Genomic DNA, 17231 nt, shown 5'->3' on the forward strand with positions numbered 1-17231 from the left:
GCAGAACCCCAGGAGGGAGGGAGAGGGGGCTTCCCACTGTAGTCTACGTGGGCCCACGCTCAACTGACCAGTGGCATCTGGCACCTTGAGTTCCGCCAGCGCACTTCCTGGCCCCCAGAGACACTCCTACCTGCCTTTCTTGGTGTCTGGAATTGGATTGGACACTAAGGAGCAAACAGAAACTTAGGACATTGTCTTATCCTCGAAGAAATTAAAATCCAAGTGGGACGGTACACAGACATCCCTGAAACTATGAGAGAATAACACAAGGGCATATATTCTTTCATGTCAAATGGCTCAAACTAAATGCTGTAGAAGGGAAGGCACCAAGCGGGCTGGGGTAGACAGGGCGGGTTTCCTGGAGGAAGGAGACCGTGCGCTGGGAAAACTCCAGATGGGGTGGTCCAGTGGGCCACTGAAGAAAAGGGGTGGTGGGGAGGGTACAGCTGAGTTGTAGAGCACACGCTTAGCATGCACAAGGTCCTGGGTTCAATCCCCAGCACCTCCATTAAAATAAATAAATACCTAATTCTCTCCCCACAAACAAAAACAAACAAAAGAAAAAAATTTTTTTGAAAAATAAAAAAGAAAAGGGACTTGGCGGAGTTTGGGGCAGGACAAGCAGAGGGGAGCTCTGAAGGCATGCATGTGGGGGGTTGGGTAGCAGAGAGAGCGGTGTGTTTAGCGGCAGTAGAAGGGGAGGGAAGAGCCTGAAGCCTGGAGGGAACCCACATAGGGAAGTCACGGGAGCCAAGGGGGAATCAGGGTAAGGAGTGATGCTGGCTGTACCCAGTGCCAGAGACTGGGACAGAGCGGCCTCCAGACTGACCAAGGCCATCAGCAGGGCCAAAGCCAAGGAGTCCAAGGAGAAGGAAGAAGACAGTAGAAGGCAGCGGGAGGGGCTGGGGGAGGAGGAGGGGCCCTGGGACGGAAGTTGAGAGAGTCTGTAAGACCGAGTGTCCCAGTGTTTCTCAACCTTTTTTTGTATTCGCCCCACCCCAACCGCCTAGAAAATTTTAATTTAAATTAACCTTGTTAAATTAGAATTTAATTTATTTCTAATGAGAGCAATGAAATACTAAAGAATTAGATTTTGTCAGGTAGGGTTGAGCTTTGGCGTGCCACGAACCATTGTAATACTGTAAACATTTTTTGCTCTGCTAAGAACCAGTGTTTGCCTCCTTGGGGCTAACATTGCCCCAGCTGAGAACACATGGGGACCAAGTGCCAGCTGTGCCCAGGACGGGGGCCACCATGACACCCAGAACCTGGAGCTGCCCCCTCACGGCCTGGGCTCCTTCCTCACCCACCAACCTCGCTCATCTCCGTATTTACTCTATAGAGCGAGAAGGAGCAGGTATCCCCAAGCTTCTGCCCTCCAATCTCTCCCTTAAAAAGAGGCCATTGGGTGACTAGCAAATCCCTGCAGGCCTGCAAGAAAGAATGGACTCCCAGCCTCCTGGCTGGGCCCAATCCATGTCTGGAAGTGAGGGCAGTGAGCCCTTCCTCCGTGCTAAACCAACAGTTCGCAGCTCCATCTCATTCAGGCTGCGATTTGAACCCTCAGGAGACGGGAATTATTATTATCCCTCCTTCACAGAGGAAGGTAGTGAGGTTTAGAGGGGCAGATAGCTTGCAAGGGTCAGACCGTGCAGGTAGCCGAGTGTGGACTCCAGCCCAGGCCTGCCTGACCCTCCAGTCGGAGGGCTTACGCACTTTGCCCTGTTCCCGCCCATTTTCTCAGCCACTTCCGCCCCCTTCCTCCATCTTCCAGGGACTCTGTTGATTTCCACTTGAGGACATAAGTCTGGAAGCAAGTCTACTGGTGTGAGACATACCTGGGGACAGCCGCAGAGCCTAGGACATCTACCCAGGGCTGGTAAGGGAGGGGAGGACATCTCAGATGACCAGGGCCCAGACTGGGCTGCTGTGGCTTAATGCCTCTGCGGGGCTCGTGGCTCCCTCGGGCAAGTGCCCTTCCTGTCCAAGGTGGGCATGTGGAGAGAAGGGACGTTGAGAAGGTGCTCGCCAAGGCCCAGCAGGGAGACGGCGCCATCTCCCCACCTGGGCGAGCTCTGCCTTCAGAGCCCCCTGGCGTGGTTACCAGGACCAGATGCTCCATGAGGGCCTCTCACTGGCACCTCACGGCCTTAGAGACACAACTGTCGCCAGAGACAACACACCCAGCTTCTAATCTCTGAGCACGGCTCCCCAGAGCCCTGGGCTCTGTAGACCCTGCAATGAAGGTGAGACGCTGTAGATCACGGTGTTTCTGAAACAAGTATCCCTGTAAGACACAAAGGGGCCTGGGATTACCCTGGAAGGGTCCCACTGTAACCCAAGTGGACCCCAAACTGACAGTGACAGGAAAGCGGTGACTGGAAGAGGTTAAATGGCCGAACCCAATTCCAGGCAGAGCTGAGAAAGGAGGAGCGTGAGGGCCAGCGCCGGGCCGGAAGCGGTGGAGGAGAGCCGCTCAGGCCTCGTCTCTCAGCTCCTTTCTCCACCCCAGCCTCCTTTGACCTTCCCTCCAGCTCACCCTGCCATTTTGCAGCTCACTTTTGAGGTCTGAGCAGTGAGCCTCTGACCTCAAGGGTCTGGCTGTGGGCCAACAAGCCCACCTTGGCCCGGACAGCTATGCTGGGGGCTCCTTCAGGCAAACTGCAACAGGAGAGGTGCTTGGGGCCTGTGTGGGGCCTGTCACTCCCACCAAAGAATGGGAAGAATTTCCCTCAGCTGACAGGCTGTGTGATCTATGCTGAGAAGCCAGAGGTCTCAGAAGTTTCCAGAACCCAAGAATCAGCGAAGCCAAGTGGGTCTGGGCCTTCTTGGAATAACAGGAGAAAATGATGGGAGGAAGGGAACAACCCCTGACAGACACTCGGGCCCTAAGAGGGGTGCAGGTCTACACCAGCATCAAAGGGGATGGGGGAGGGGACCCTTGAACACAAGTATTTCATTTGTTGCAGGAGTGTTTGCTTTATTGAGTTAGGAGATTAACAGTGAAAATCTCAAATCCGCAAGGAATTTTCCCCGGCGGTGCTTTTCTAGGGGTTATTAGTTTGGGGGATGTTTCAGGCCCTTGGAAAAGGAATCACCCCTGGACGGATTTAAATCGCCTTTTGAGCTCCACTGAGCCTTGCCCCTGTGTGCACGCTGGGAACTGTGTGTGCGGGCGTCATTCTGATGTGATCAATGCTGGTAGGTCAGGCTGTTAATAAGATAGATTTTTATTAAGTCTGTCTCTTTAGCATTCCCGGGAGGGGAATGCAGCTGGCTGTTTGCTGATACTGACCTTGCCTGAAGGGAGGGTTGGGTCCGGTGGGGTGGGGCGGACCCCCTCACTACCGGCAACCAATTTACCCAGAATTCCACCTTCTGTCAACCTTGAAGGTGCCTGGCTGCAGGGGAGGAAGGGAAGGAGACTGATCTGAGCTGGAACTCGGCCAAGTGTGGAGGGCCCTTTGGGATCACTCGAAAATAACCAAAGCTTAGAGCCTTCCATGGGCTCTGAAAGCAAACTCCAAATCCAGGCTGCCTCCGATCTCAACTCAGAGCAGACCAAAAGCATGAACTTGCTGGAATGTTCTTTTCCTATGAGACACATATGTCCTAAATACATCCCTGCAATGACCAGGAAAGGGCAGAAAGAGAGGCAGGAGAAATAGGTCAGCTTAGTCGGGTCAGACCAGATCAGCGCGTTTTCAAGAGCCCTGAATGGTTCTCTGCACATAGGCAGGGATGCTTTCTCGCTCTGTGCAGGATGGAGGAGACAGCCGGAACTCTGTCTCAGCCCTGAAACCGCTCCTGTTCACAGTCCTGCAGAGTGCTCGCCCACCACCATTTGCCCTCTTAGCCTGGGGCAGAAGGCATCCTAGCCCTCTGGTCTCACCTCTCACCCGGGATCACCCTTGTGGGGCCAGAGCTGCCCTTTCTATGTAGAAAGCAGAACAGAGAGCTGAGAATTCTTAGCACAGAAGTCCACAAACCTCACTCATTCATGCAACTACTCTTTACTAAGGGTTTAATGTCTGTAAGCCCAGAGCCAGGTGCTTAGAGATACCAAAAACATGTCAGAATCCATTCCCTGCTCACTTGGGTCTCAGTCTAATAGGGCACAGAGGTGATAACCAGACATTTGTTGATGGGGATGCTGAAAAGTCACAGCATAGGGGGACCTATCCCAGACAGGAGGGCTCACGGAAGGCGTCCAGGAAGAAGAGGGGTTCACACAGACACCTGAAGAATGGCTCAAAGTCAGGCAGGAGAGGGTATGGAAGGGGGAAGGGGCCCCTAGAGCAGAAGAAACAGACATAGAGGAAGGGGCAGAAGTTCCTGCAGCTGGACCACAGAGGGAGTGGCTGATCTTTGCAGGTCCTACGCAGACCATGTTGTGGAGTTTGAGCTTGATGCTGAGAGCTTTGGAGACCACTGAGGGGTTTGGAGTGAGAGATGGACAGGACCATCTGCTTGGGAGAGATCACTCGGGTTTCATTGTGAAGAATGTACAAAAGGAGACAATACTGGGCCAGTTAGGAGGCTGGTCCAGGTGAAAGGTGATGAGATTTTGAGCCAAGATGTTGACAGTGGAAATAGGGAGAAGGGGTAGATTTGAGACAGCTTTTTTTTTTTCAAACATGTACATGTATATATATTTTTTTCCTTTTAAATATTCTTTATTATTTAGAGCAGTTTTAGATCCACAGCAAAACTGAGCAGAATGGACGGAGTTCCCATGTGCCCTTACACATGCACAGCCTCTCCCATTATCTGCATCCTCCACCAGAGTGGTACTTTTGTCACTACTGATGAGCCTACACTGACATCATTGTCACCCAAAGTCCATAGTTTATTAGGGTTCACATTTGGTGGTGTGCTTTCTGTGGGTTTGGACAATTGTGTAATGACACGTATCCACCATCATAGTACCATACAGAATAGTTTCACTGCCCTAAAAACTCTGTGCTCTGCCTGTTCACCCCTCTTTCCTCCCTGACCCCTGGCAACCACTGGTCCTGGATTTGAGTCGCATCTTACCAGGTGGGATTGACAGGACTTAATGACAGAGGGCACGTGGGGAAGGATAGCCAGGGAGATGCCCCATTTCCCAGCATGAGCAAGTGGGTACCTCATGGAATCCATTTAGGAAACACAAGAGGAGTAGTAAGGTTCTGTTGTGTTGGATATTTCATTTTGTTCTGTTTAGGGGGGAGGTTGATGATGAGTTCCATTTTGAACATACTATGTTTGAGAAAACTCCAAGTAGGGGTGTCCAGCCGGTCACTATGTAGACATAGAGGTCTGGAGCTGAGTGGAGAGCCATTAGACAAGGATAAGGTTGCCCCCAAGGTCTGTGAAGTGAGGGGAGCGCCCAGGACAGAGCCCCCAGGAACACCAACTGCCCATTTGCGGGATGAGCAGAGGAAGCGGGACCCACGATGGAGACTGAGGAGCAGCCAGAGAGGTAGGAGGGGGTTGAGAAGAGTTTTGTGTCCAGGAAACCAGAGGCAGGAGACATTCAAGATGGGGAGAGTGGCCAAGAAGTGGGGGAAGAACTGAAGAGTACCCACAGGATGGAGGGACGCAGCAGTCTTGGGGGAGGGACAGGGACAGACGGTGGAGACGAGCATCAGGAGGACAAAGGTGGGTTCCTTTGGACAGTTCTCAGGCGCTTGCCTGTGAAGGTAGGAGTCTGTCAAGGCAAATACGGGTCAAGGGAGGCTTTTGATTTTTGTCTGAGCATACTGAACGCTGAGAGAAAGGGGCCAGACAAAAGACCGTGGTTTAAAAATGCAAGAAGCAGAGAGGGGAGGGAGAGTGCAGTTTGAGGGCTCCCCCAGCCAGGAAGGCCCACCCCTCTCCCCTGCGCCAGGCCTGGATGAGCAGAGGGCAGGGCAGTTACAGCGAGGTTTGGGGGCTCCTAGCCTGGGCTCAAAGAGTCCTGGGCTGATGATTTCCAGACTGGTCTCTCGTTTGAAGAGAGAGGAGAGTAGAAGAGCTGACTTGGGGGAGTTGCAAGCGGTCCTGAGGCCGGGAAGCAGCTCCAGGCCCTGGCCGTCCCGTCTTACTGTAGTGGAATCATGCAAGGAGACTTCCGGTCAGATCAAAGATCTTACGGCTGTTTGACTTTGACTCGATGCTTACCTGTGGGTCTGAATGATCATGCTATTCGCCATTATCAAGCTGCTCTGACACCCAATGTCTAACATGGTCTTTCCTTCTCTCTCCACTAGTCAGACACTGATACCTGATGCTTATGCTGCACAAGCTGGAAAAAGTGGTTTTTTTTCTTCCAGTTTTATTGAGACGTAATTGACATAAAGCACTGTATAGGTTTAAGGTGTTTCGGCGTAATGATTTGGCTTATCTATGTCATGAAATGATTATCACAATAGGGTTAGTGAACATCCATCATCTCATAGATACAAAATTAAAGAAATAGAGGGAAAACATTTTTTTTTCTTGTGATGAGAATTCTTAGGATTTACTCTCTTAACAACTTTCGGATATAACACACAGCAGCGTTACTTACTCTGATCGTGGTTACGTTGTATCCCAGTACATCTATACCTTATAACGGAAGTGTGTCCCTTTTGACTGCCTTCGTCCAATTTCCGGCCCCCCCACCCCCTGCCTCTGGCAACCACAAATCCGATCCTTCTTACTATCAGTCTGCCTGTTTGGTTTTGAAGTATGAAGGACCTACAACACTGTGTCAGTTCCTGTTGCACACTACAGCGATTCAATATTTGTCTGCGTTTCACAATGATCACCACGATAAGTCTAGTCACCAGTTGTCACCATACAAAGTTACTATGCAGTTTTTGACTGTATTCCCCACACTCTGCATTTCACAGCTGTGACGCATTTATTTTGCAGCTGGAAGTTTGCATCTCTTGACCTCCCTTACCTATTTCTCTCTTCCTTCCACCCCCACCTCCTTTGACAACCACCTATTTGTTCTCTGTATCTGTGATTCTGTTGCTGTTTTGTTATGTCTGTTCATTTGTTTTGTTTTTAGGTTCCATATGTAAGTGAAATCATACAATATTTTTCTTTCTCTGACTTACCTCACTTAGCATAAAACCCTCTAAGTCCATCCATGTTGTTGCAAGTGGCAAAATTTCTTTTTGTGGCTGAGTAATATTCCATTGTGTATGTGTATGTGTGTGTATATATATATATATATATATATATATATATATATATATATATATATATATATATATTCCATTGTCTAAACATACCACTTCTTCTTTATCCAGTCATCTGTTGATGGACATTTAGGTTGCTTCCATATCTTGGCTATTGTAAATAATGCTGCAATGAATATAGTGGTGAGGGGCATATATCCTTTCTAATCAGTGTTTTTATTTTCTTCGGCTATATACCAGGAGGTAAAAAGTGATTTTATATGAATCAGAACCTGGACCAAGTCCCAGGGAGAGGTTCCCCCAGGCCTCAGAGGCCCTGATTCCAGTGGAAGCGCTATCCTGTGGATCCAGGACAGCTTCGGAACATTTGTCTTATCCACCACACCTTTCTTCTTTTCATTCGAAAAACCTTTTAGGGGACGTTGTGTTAGGTCCTGTGGGAGAATTAAAAAGAGTAAAGTATGAACCTGTTCTTGAAATGCTTACCATCTGGTGCAGATGTCTGCAAACTTTTCTGTTAAGGGCCAGCTAGCAAATATTTTAGGCTCTTTGCCCATACCTCTTCCTTTTCCTGTTTATTCTTCTTTTTCACAACCCTTTAAAAATTTTAAGATCACTAACTAGCTAGCCATACAAAAACAAGCTGTGGTGCACTTTTAACCCTCAGAGGGTGGTTTTTCCACCCCTGATCTAGTGTAAAAGGCAGACGTGTGCTCATACACATAGATCACTAAAAACCAGGGCAGTGCATGTGAAGTGATGAGAACGTGGCGCTCATGTCAGAAGACTTGCCCTCAAAACCCGTTTTGACCACGAAAAGCTCCTCATCTTCAAAGGGTCTCCTTACCTACACAATGAGAGAGGTAGCAGACCTACTTTGTGGATGGTTATGAGGATTTGAGAAGAAAGACTTTCGATCACAGGGAGTTAGTCAACCACAGAAGGCTGTGGGGTTCATTCCAGAACAGTCTAAGACAGAGGTCTGCGCCTGTCTGGTCCCGGTCCCAGGCAGATCTCATTTGCAGAGATGGGGGATCTCTTATCCTGAGTCTGTTAAACATTTGAATCACTTTGTTAATAAGCCGCATTTTGATCCTATAACTTTCTGATGTTAACTAGAACATTTCCTGTATGGTTGCCTATAAGGAGAGAATGCAAGGACTAAAAGACAAGAATAACCAACCTCTATAACTGTTATAAATTGTATTTTATATTGTGAATTAAATAAATTGGCCTTTGGGTTTATATATCAGCCTTATGAACTTGGTTAGTGTTAGTCAGTATCCCTGGACCTAATCATCTCTGGGACAATAAAAAGACAAATTTCAGAGTCTAGTCTGGGGTTGGATAACCTAAGAGGCTTGGGGGGCCTTTCTGGTTTCACGTTACTTCTAAGAAATGAGTATTTTAGAGTCCCCAAATTTATTACAAACAGGCCTGAGGCAGAGAGCAAAAACTTGGTGTCTTGATGCTTTGTAAGTAATACATGGATGTCAAGTCTCTTAGGATGACGGATGATGTGGAGGGGATGAGAGCATTACAGAATAAAAGTCAGCGAAGCGTTACAGAATAAAAGTCAGCAAGGCCACACAGATGAAGAATTCCCACAAGGGGGGTGTGTACTTTACAACTTTTCTATGAGGAAACTTCATCTAAGAAACAAATTCATGCAATTATAAGTCTTAAAGCAACTGTTTAGAGGCAACACAACTTTAACGTTAAAGGTTGCATTCTATAGGAGATTACATTTTTAAAAAGCTTTAAAATCAGGGTGTCCTAAGGGGAACTTTTACAAACAAATTAGCCAGGACATAATTTAATGATAATGACATGCAGAATAAGTACAGAAAGAAAGGACCTTGGCTCTAATTGCTATGTATGTATGTATATGTGTTAGTGTGTGTGTGTGTGTGTGTGTGTGTGTGTGTGTGTGTGTGTGTGTGTATTCCAGACTTTAGTGTTATCTAACCACATATAATGGTCTGCTCATTGCTTTGGCTTCTCAAAGACCTATGTCTTCCTTTTAAAAAGTATTTTTTAATTAAAAAAAAATTTAACACCTTTATTGTGGCATGATTCCTGTGTAGTAAACTACACATATTTCAGGTGAACAATTTGATGAGTTTTGATAGACGTATACACCAGTGAGACCAGCACCACAATTGAGATAGCTAACATTTCCATCACTCCATCACTGTGCCAAGAGGCACAGATTCTGAATTCCCAATTTATCGCTTCCCACCCTCTTTACCAGCTAGTAACCATAAGTTTGTTCTCTATGTCTGTGAGTCTGTTTCCATTTTGTAGGTAAGTCCATTTGTGTCCTTTCTTTTTTTAGATTCCACAGCTAAGTGATAGTGTATGATATTTTTCTTTCTCTTTCTGACTTAAAAACTTCACTTAGAATGACAATCTCCAGGTCCATCCATTTTGCTGCAAATGGCATTCTTTTATTCTTTTTTATGGCTGAGTAGTATTCCATTGTATGTGTATACCACATCTTCTTTATCCAGTCATCTGTAGATGAACATCCGGGTTGTTTCCATGTCTTGGCTATTGTAAATAGTGCTGAACATTGGGGTGCAGGTGTCTTTTTGAATTACAGCTGAGGTTCTGATGTCATTAGTCTGGGGTCAGCCTGGATGCTGAAATTGTTTAAAGGTCCCCAGATGACCCTACTGTAGCTAAGGCTGAGAGCCACTGGTACATATGCTGGCCAGGGCAGCATCAGTGGGAGTTATAACTTGCTTCCATCTGAGGGTGGAACTAGAGTTCAAGTCTCTGTCTTCAGCCTTTTCTAGATCCTTAAAGGACACCCACCCTCTCCAACATCCTGTGGTTTGGCGGCGCCTAGTAACTTGCCCCATGGTGCTTTCTACCACTCTTGGTATTAACTGAAAAGCAACTTCCTCTAATCGTATCAATGACCGAGTTACTAGTTACAGAGAAGGCCTCAGTTCTAGATCCCCTTTGCGTGACTGAGAACTGCTTTCTGTGACATGTGACTCTTTGAGGTCCCATTCAGCTCCATCCCAGCCGGGAGGGGCCCCTGGCGCCTGCCCCTGGCCTGGACAAAAATCTCTGAGAGTCCTTTTCCAGCCCAGAGATTTTCTTTCCATTTGACCTGCTTCTCCAACTCTAATTCCCCACTTTCGAAGCCATCTGTGGTATAAAGGTCACTTTGCAATGAGTTGCTTGGGATTACACATTAACCATCTTATCAGGCTTCCAGGAGTTTTTAAGCCTGGCTTTGGTCAGAGGCTTTTAAAGAGCTCATTCCTTTATACATTCTGAAAAGTGGTTAAACGTTTTATTACGGAAAATTCAAAGTGATACTGTTGCGGAAAAATGTGTCACAGCTCGGTGTTACAGCTCAGTTGTGCCAACAACATGGATCTGGGTGAGAAACTAAACAGCACTTAGAGAGTTGGGGAAATCAGGTTTATTACGCCAGCAGGCACAAAAGAGTTAACACTCCAAGCTCTGGACCCTGTGTGTAGGTTTACACAGGCCTTTATAGGCTGCCAGTTTTACACTTTGCAACATCATATGCAAATAAAGTACAACAGAAGTTGACCAACCAGGAACAAGCTTTGTAGAAATAGACCAATCAGGAGTGAACTCCATGCAAATGAAGTACTACAAATGGACCAATCAGGAGTGAGAGTAATAACCAATCAGAAGTGAAGGAAATAACCAATCAGAAGTGAGCTCAGGGAACCAATAGAATTCTAGGTGTAAGTTAGCCGCTTTAGAGGCAAAAAGTGAGAGCCTCTGGGCCAGGGAACCGGACGGTGCTAAGAGGAGAGCAGTGGCCCTGCCTAGGGGTCTTGCTGGTCTTTTTATGGGGCTTCCCACCTCATTACATAGTAGAATGACCTCCCCACAACATACCCATCACCCAGCTTCAGCGGTTACCAGCTAACTCATAGCCAAAGTTGTGCATCATTTCAACACACTGCTCCAGACACACACACTGGATTAGGCTGACACAAACCCAGACACCACGTGAATCCATCTATAAATATGTCAGTAGGTGATTCTAAAAGATAAGCCCCTGGAAACCAACATTCTACTTTCTGTCTGTATAATTTTAACTACTCTAAATGCCTCATATAAGTGGAATCATATAGTATTTGTCTTTTCATAACTGGCTTGTTTCACTTTGCATAGTGTCCTCCAGGTTCCTCCATGTTGTTAGCTGTATCAGAATTCCCTTTCTTTTTAAGGCTCAGTAATATTCCTCTATGCATATGTACCACATTTTGTCCATCCATTCATCCACTGGTAGACAGCTGGGTGCTTCCACATTTTAGTTACTATGAGTAATACCCCTGTGAACATGGATGTACAAAAATACCTTTAAGACACTGTTTTCAATTCTTTTGGGTGAAGGCCTTTTTCTTTCTAATACAAGCACAATATTATTGTCACATCTGAAAAAAATGATCATAATTCTTTATTTTCCTCTAATTATCCAGGCAGTATCCATATTTCCCAGATCATCTCATATTTTTTGTTATTTTTATTTTTATTATTATTTTTTTTTACTTGATTTGAATATGTGGGTCTCAATTCATTTTCTTGAGCAATGGTTTGAATTTATTTGCCACCCTAAAGCATTGAGTCCTGACTTCATGGAAATGTACACAACATGAAACATTCAGATAGTAATTTTGCAAAAATTAGTAAAATTTATCCATCATTATATTGTTTAAACAACCACATTAATTCTCAATGTAGAGATAGTGGCCAATTGAAGATGACTTGAGGAATTAATCTATTTACAGCGCCTTATTGCTGCATTTCCTGAAATTTTTACAAGCAATATTTTGTTTGCTTTTAGCCATTGTAGCCTTCTGCTTCAAATGAGAGCTTACCTCCTATGGTTGGAATAGTTTATTGAGAAGGAATTACACAAAGAAAGCTTAAAATATGAGGAAGACTGACATAAAGATGATGTGAATGATTGTGTCACCATGCCTGAGATAAAATAATTCTTTATTTTCCACTAATTGTCCAGGCAGTATCCATATGTCCCAGATCATCTCATATTTTTTAATGTAACTGGTTCACACATTGCATTTGGGAGATATATCTATTACATCATTTTTAATCTAGAGGTTCCTCCTCCTTTATCTTTCCCTTGCAATTGCAGCTATTGCTAGAGAAATTGCATCATTTGTCCTGTATGGTTTTCCACATTCTGAATTGTGTTACTTGCATCCCTGTGGTGCTGTGTAACACGTTCCTCTGCTCCTGTCTTCCCTGGGAGGTGATAGTTGGGTCCAGGCTTGCTTGATTACTGTCTGACTTTTTCACAAGACTAATTCATAGATGATGGTGTCTGCTGCCATCAGAAGGCAGCTCCTGCCCGGCTGATCTCCGCGTGTGTGTTTGTGATGTTACTAGACTCTGATGATCATTGCTTAGATCATTCTGAGTATTTTAAAACACACTTAAACCCCACAGTTGCTGAGCTCTCTTTTTCCCAGTCATTTCCTCGCAGCCAGACTTCACCCCAAGTAATCAGAAAGGCCTCACTGCCCTCAAGCAGGATAGTCTGGGCAGGGGACCATCAGGAAACAGTGCTCTCTGTCCTCAAGAAGCTCTATGTCTATTTGTGGAAGCAGGTATTTACCAAAACATTTGGAAAACACAATTGACTACAATTAACTGTTATTTTAGACCCTGAGCCCCAGAAGTCAGGAACTTTACCCGGAGCAGTCTGTAGCAGAGTTTCCTGGATCCCACCCAGACATTCTGATGTAAGTTGGTCTAGGGCATGACCTTAGGCTCATCAAGATTTTAAAAGTATCTGAGGTATTTTTGTGTGCAGCCAAGTTTAAGAGTCATCGTCCGAGGATAGTGGTTCTTAGAGTGTGGCCCCTGGCTGGGCAGCACTGGCATCACCTGGGAACTTGATAAAAGTATCCAAATTCTTGGCACTCCCTCCCTTCCACCCCAGACCCATGGAATCAGAAACGCTGGGATAGGACCCAGTAATCTGTATTTTCACAAGCCTTCTGGGTGACGCTGATGCCTGCCTAAGTTTGGGAGCCTGATCCTAGGTGTTTGTTCTAGGAGGATAAGTGGGGTAAGTAGGAGAGCCTATGCAGGGAAGTGGCACTCTTGCCGGGCGATGGAGAAAGAAGGGTCAGATCTAGAAAACAAACAGAAAAGAGGACATTCTATAGTGAGTGTGGAACCACGATCCTGGCGACCTTCAGACCTGCAGCGACAGCATGCCTGGGGGCTTGTTAGGGATGCAGAATCTTGCCCTGTCCCAGACCTGCTGAATCAGAATCTGCACTTTAACAAGCTCCCCAGGTGATCTGTAGGCACATGAAAGTTGGAGAGATGCTGGTGTAAGTACGTACCGTAGTCATACAATCAGAGAAATGAACGCATGGAATGGCCACACTAGGAAGGAGGCTCCAGGAATTCCCCCACCCTTTCAGCTGGTGTTCTCGGAGCCATCCTAAGGGAGAGAGGCCATGTCCTCTCTTTTATAAAAAGAATGGGACCCATGTGCACAGAGCTGTTTGCCTGCACTGGGACCCCAGACAGGCCAGACTATCCCTGAGCCACACGGTTCTCTGTGGCTACAGAGCAGAGGCTCATCAAGTCTCAGGGCACAAATAACCTGGGGGTTCCATGGCCAGGCCACCCTCCTGGCGGGGTGACCATCCAGGCATCAGTATTTTTAAAACCCCCCCCGGGCAATTCTAATAGACTCTGAAGCTGAAAACCATGACTGCAGATCTCGGGTCCTGCACGTTTCCATGTTCCACTCCAGGTGACAGGGAGCTTAATGTCTAGCTGTAGCCATTAAAAGCACAAAATTAAGCGCCTTGTCTTGGGCATCCTGTGTCAATACCTGGATTCCCAAGATAGTTGCAAGGAAGACAGAAGAGGTAGCCCTAGTGAAGCTGTCGAGTTTCCTGGAATTTAATAAATCAAGTTCTCACAGGATGCTAGTAGCAGGGGTCTGATTTGGGACTGCCTTGTATCTGGAAACAGGTAAGTTTGCTTTTCTGCAGACTGTGCTTAGGTGGGTTGATGCCCTGGGCTGTTTGTGTATGGAGCTAATGTTTTGTGGCTGCTTATAACAGTACAAATAGTTGAAGTCCTGGGAAGTGAGGAGGACTGATCGTCCTCGCTATCTGGGGTTACTAGAAGGATGCTGCAATGAGGTGTGAACTCTCACCTTTTCAGGTGGAGTTGCATTTGTAAGGCAGGGAGCTGAAGGATGGATGCATGGGAGAGAACTGCCTGCAAGTCCACCCAGGATGCTTGTGAGACACTGTGGAAAGCAATCAACCCAAATGGCCCCATGCACTGGGACACATCACAACTTTGGGTGGATGGGGTGAGGCTGTGGAGCAGCAAAAGGGTCCTTAATGGCAAGGAGACAGTGTAATTTATCTTGTGTGTTTTTAGAGGAAAAGGGGGGCAATTTGAGTGATTAAATAGGAGAAAGACTCTCAAGGAGAAGAATGAGCTGCTTCTGACCAAAACATTTGGACCTGTCCATTCATCTCTTCCTTGCAAACCCTTATTTTAATACAACTTTTAGAAAACCTTTGTGTTGATAGCATACGGACTTGGATCTATTGTAACTTAAACCGTGTTCTCCCAAATATATTTGCCTGGTAAAAAAAAACACCAACTACATCTTGGTGAGTTTCTGAGGCAAATAGATGCTTAACTCCATGTTTTAGGTTTTTACCTTCCAGGCCTCCTCTAATCAAACCTCCCTATCCTGGGTCCATCCAGGCCCCCAAGGCCCCATCAGGCTCCTGGTTAACTGATCTCAAGTAAATGTATTGAATCAGGACGTTAAACACTGATAATGCAAAATACTCACACGATTGTGTAAAGAGGAAATCTGACAAAGGAAAAGGCGTTCAACCTCACTCGTAATCAAAAGAATGCAAATATGATATAATTTTCCAATGACCAAATGAACAGAGGCGAAAAAGAATGACTAGTTTGAGAGACTTCGAGAAAGGCGAGGTCTCCTGTCCACTGGTGCAAGTATGAATTGGCACCATTTTTTTGGAGAACAGTTTGACAATGTGCATCATACACTCAATAATGTGCAGACACAGCAGTTCAACTTCTGAGAATTAATTGTAACGAAATTTATCAAGCAGAGGCCAGAGATTTTCAAACCAGCCTTGTTTGTAATAAAGGGTGTAATTAAAGAATATATAGGGGGGAGGGTATAGCTCACGTTGTGGAGCACATGCTTAGCATGCACGAGGACCTGGGTTCAAGCCCCAGTACCTCCTCTATTGTAAATAATGCTGCTATGAACATTGGGGTGCAGGTGTCATCCTGTAGTAGGGTTCCTTCTGGATATAAGCCCAGTACCTCCTCTAAAAATAAATAAACCTAATTACTCCCTCCCACCAAAATAAAATAATAAAATAATAAATAAATAAAAATATTTTAAAAGAATATAAATAAAGAAATAATCTAAATGATCACCAACTAAGGATCATTCATATCAATGATGGTGGTCCACTCATACAGTGGAATACTAAAGAGTCTTTAAAATGATATGAATATTTACAGACATGAAAGGATATCCATTAGATATGGTGTCATTGGTGTAAAATTGTGTGTCTGTTGCGTGCGCGGGTATGTCTGTACACACAGATCTACAACGGAAGTCATTGGAATATCACTTGTGTTGTCTTCTGGTTGGGAGCACTTTGAATGCCTTTACGTTCTCATTTTCTTGTTTCTAAAGTTACAAAAGCCATATTCATTATTTTCACATCAATAGTTGACACTAGCAAAGTGTGCGCTGTGTGCCAGGTGCTTCTCTAATTGCTATGAACTATGATTACTCCTGAAGGAAACAAGGGTGCTGAGAGATTGGGTAACTTGCCCAAGGTCTACAGCTAGTAAATGGTAGCACTGAGATTCAAAGCCTAGTGGTCTGGCCCCACGGGCTGCGCCCTTACTACACTAATTAACTCAAGTAGAGTGAGAGTCTCTTAACCCGTACCCCCACCAACGACCCCACCCCTCCCCTCAGAAGTAAACATTTAAATCCACTTGACAGGGATCCTTCCAAAATTTATGCCGGGCATTGTCAGACCCATGTGCAAACACACAAACGCATGCATGTGTGTGTTTTTCTTTTTTACATAAAATGAGGTGTTACTGTGCATCCTGTTAGTACACATAGTTCACCCTCGTGCTTTTTTACCACTGAGGGGTGTTCTGCAGCATGAATGGATGGAACTGATGTGACCATGCCCCATCCTACTGAAAACTGATGGTTCCCAGTTCTTCATCTGAACGGACAAAGCTGCAGTGAGCGTCTCCTGGTACACACAGTACAGTGTGCAGATGTGGAATGCTATTCCTGTAACAATTTCTGAGAAAATCGAACTGCTGGGTCAAAAGACACGTATGCCAAAACTGAAAAAGACTCCCCAGTTCCCCACTCCAAGAAGGCTGTGTGGCTACACTGTATACACACATATGTTTCATATACATACATACAGTCTTTGAGTGCCCATATATGTACTGTTCATTGTTTCTAAGAACAGTTTAGAGTATTAGCTTTTTAAACTTACATAATTATCTAAGGAATAAAGCCAACCACAAAATAAGAATCAACAGAATTCAGTAATCCAATCATAAAGGAGAGTCAAATGTGCTCACATATGTTCAAGAAATCAATCATCTTAGTTATAAATAATAAGTAGTTCATTTGTGTCCTTTTTTTTTTAGATTCTACATATAAGCGATACCATATGGCATTTTTCTTTCTCTTTCTGGCTTACTTCACTTAGAATGACGATCGCCAGGTCCATCCATGTTGTTGCAAATGGCATTATTTTATTCTTTTTATGGCTGAGTAGTATTCCATTGTATAAATATACCTCATCTTCTTTATCCAGTTATCTATTGATGGACATTTGGGTTGTTTCCATGTAAATGTCAGTCCATTGATACCCTGTTGGTTGCAAATATTTTCTGTATGTGTTGCACTTCTTTGAATTTCATTTATGTCTTACTGTTATAGAGAGATTTTAGCTTAGTTTATTTATG

General features: G+C 45.3%; 1 protein-coding gene across 1 annotated transcript in view; it reads left to right on the forward strand.

The window, feature by feature from the left end:
- The window catches only part of SLC4A5 (solute carrier family 4 member 5), an 88844-nt gene that overhangs the window by 23263 nt on the left and 48350 nt on the right, over positions 1–17231 (forward strand). The gene's annotated exons all lie outside the window — the stretch shown is intronic.

Source organism: Camelus ferus, chromosome 15 (assembly GCF_009834535.1).
Source record: "Camelus ferus isolate YT-003-E chromosome 15, BCGSAC_Cfer_1.0, whole genome shotgun sequence".
Taxonomy (NCBI): domain Eukaryota; kingdom Metazoa; phylum Chordata; class Mammalia; order Artiodactyla; family Camelidae; genus Camelus; species Camelus ferus.